Source organism: Triticum dicoccoides, chromosome 1B, assembly GCF_002162155.2.
Source record: "Triticum dicoccoides isolate Atlit2015 ecotype Zavitan chromosome 1B, WEW_v2.0, whole genome shotgun sequence".
Lineage (NCBI taxonomy): Eukaryota > Viridiplantae > Streptophyta > Magnoliopsida > Poales > Poaceae > Triticum > Triticum dicoccoides.
Window position 1 is genome coordinate 589624135 of NC_041381.1, and position 2502 is coordinate 589626636.

The following is a 2502-nucleotide window of genomic DNA, read 5'->3' on the forward strand; positions in this document are numbered from 1 at the left end:
CCAACGGCCATTTAATAGGTAAAAAACAAATTAGGTGAACGCTCACACTTATCTTACTACTTTATATTTCATCCTGACAATTAATAAAATCAAGCATCATCACTTTTATTGCCTCTTGCAGCAGGTTCACTCATCAGAATGTTACACACTGTATTTGTGTCTTATTTACTTATTAAGAAACTGTTCTCTTATCAAATTCTACAATTCTTTTGGTGATGTGAATTTTCAGGCCCCCACTGACTGTAACTACAACAGAACACAATTTTCTATTAGAGAAGAAGCATACAGAAACAATCATAGTTCAACAAAAATCTGTCGAAGCTACTGTTCGGCCGTTTTAATAGCAGGTAAAACTTTAGTTGTCAGGAGACCTTCATAGTGAGTCTTCTCCAAGTTCACATATTCAGTGGAAGAAACTACCATCAGTATATACATGCTACGGAAGATTGAGTGATCACTATTTGGAAGTACTTATAGCTAACTGGTGGCCTTGGATGGAACTAAATCGAAACAGCAAAAATAGTTGAATATCAATAAATTTAAGTACGTACCTAGCAGAAGCAAAGGTTGCTATTCTCCTTCGGAATTAACTGCAGTCTTTGTCTCCTGAGAAACATGCATTTTATCTGACAAAGCACACACCAACTAAACATGTGTTATCATAACAATATTCAGTTGTTGAACCCTCTGTGCATTGTGTCGACAGCAGATGGAATCGAAAAATACATCGTTGTAGTGACAACAAAAACTGCAGTCTAGTGTAGCATCTTAAGGAAAAACAGGCAAGAATAATATAGCATTGACCTTGCGATATACTTGTATGTAGATTTTCTCGGAATCTCACTTCAGTAGCACCTATCCATCCATACATACATACACATATAGCATTGACCTTGCGATATACTTGTATGCCTTCGTTGCCTATACATACATACACATATTCAGTTGACGAAGCATGGTTTACTTTATACTACACACATGATCCTAAATCTGAGAAATTAGAAATAGCCTAGCCAAGCTACAACCTTTGAGCACATACCTTATTTTGCCTGATGGTGTGCAGTGTAATGGCCACGAACAGCAAGACCTGAACAAGAATACCGAACATGATTCACATCAAAAGGCCCTCCCACCTATATAAGGAAGCAAGTGAAGGCAAGTTCAAAAGCAAGCATGAAAAGCTATACATGATAACCGAGCAAATATGTACAGTGTTCACTAATACATTTTCTTCAGAAAGGGGATGACCCTGGCCTCTGCATAAGTGATGCACACAGAAAGTATTCACTAATACATACCAAACATTTTGTCGCTTCACATCCCTGTGGCAGACTCCAGGAACAGTATGAATATACGCAAGCCCCCTGAATAGCCGCCACCAATGTAGAATTGACTTAGAATAGTTGCACAATGGCAGGCACGCATTTCACATTTATTCACTGGCAATTCAAAAACCTGATAGGTGTAAAGCTTGACGTAGATAAGTGGCATCCCCTTTTTGGCATTACTGTAGTTCTTAAGCATACGGTAGAGTGTCTCCAGGACATACTCCATGACAAGGTTCAGAAACATCTCATCTCTACTTGTGGTTGAGAAGAAGCAGTGCTTGAGGGAGAACAACATTGGAATGGTTAATCAAATGCATAAGCTGCAGCTCCCGGTTCTTGGACCGTCGGTCCTGCAGTACCTTCTTAATGGCCACCGTCTCCCCAGTTTCCAAGAATTTAGCCTACACATGCATCCATTTCGCTAAACATCAGGCTGGTAATCAACAACACAAACAGAGCAAAACAATGGTTAGAGCAATCACCTGAAAGACGATGCCAAATGAAGTGCCCACAACGCGTTAATAAGCTAACCGTTAAGGATAGGACGCGAATTCTGAATGAGATGACTGTGAGGTTGCCAAATCTGCTACTGCTTGAACAACTATAATTGTTATGATCAAAATCAGCATCTTAAGCTCCGTTGAGGATACGACGTGAATTCTGAATGAGATGACTGTGAGGTTGCCAAATCTGCTACTGCTTGAACAACTATAATTGTTATGATCAAAATCAGCATCTTTTGCAACTAATGCAGAGGGTGAATTTCTCTGCACACAAAAAAGGCTTTGCAGATTCAGTATAGTTGATACAACCAAAATGCATTATCCGATTTCCTCAAGATCCCGTTATAGACCTGAAAATGTCAACCGTGAAATGATTGTTACCTCATATTCAGATAGTGAAAAGTTCAGCATCTACTGTTCTTAAACTATTCTCCATTCTCAACCCTCATGATCCAACCCGCCAACATCACTTCATATTCTAAGTCATGGCAAGGGTGAAGGAGTGTTTTGTTGGCTGTTCCAAGTTTCCAACTAAGCAAGAAAAAATGACAAAAAAGTAGGAATATTGGCTACATGAACACTTTGCTGCCATTCTTGGAATTGCAATGGACAAATAAAGCATTCGAGGTAATCAATCAAAACCTTTTCAAACGTGACAAACTCACCCATAA

At 39.2% G+C, this 2502-nt stretch overlaps 2 long non-coding RNA genes across 5 annotated transcripts in view; both read right to left on the reverse strand.

Moving 5' to 3' along the window:
• Positions 1-910, reverse strand: part of LOC119348940 — a 67982-nt gene extending 67072 nt beyond the window's left edge. For 2 of the 3 annotated variants that reach the window (XR_005169167.1, XR_005169166.1), the window contains exon 1: positions 552-813. This is a non-coding gene — a long non-coding RNA (uncharacterized LOC119348940). Of the gene's footprint in view, positions 1-551; positions 814-892 lie in introns of those variants that run through there. The other variant, XR_005169168.1, reaches the window with a different exon arrangement.
• A 366-nt stretch (positions 911-1276) lies between these two features.
• On the reverse strand, positions 1277-2467 carry LOC119348941. 2 transcript variants are annotated; one of them, XR_005169170.1, is made up of 4 exons: positions 2213-2467; positions 1811-2095; positions 1456-1729; positions 1277-1364 (listed from the first exon to the last, which is right to left on the reverse strand). It is a non-coding gene; the product is annotated as an uncharacterized LOC119348941 (long non-coding RNA). The 2 variants fall into 2 exon arrangements; XR_005169169.1 differs by lacking the exon at positions 2213-2467 and having other exon boundaries at positions 1811-2170.
• Between the last annotated feature and the right edge of the window lie 35 nt (positions 2468-2502).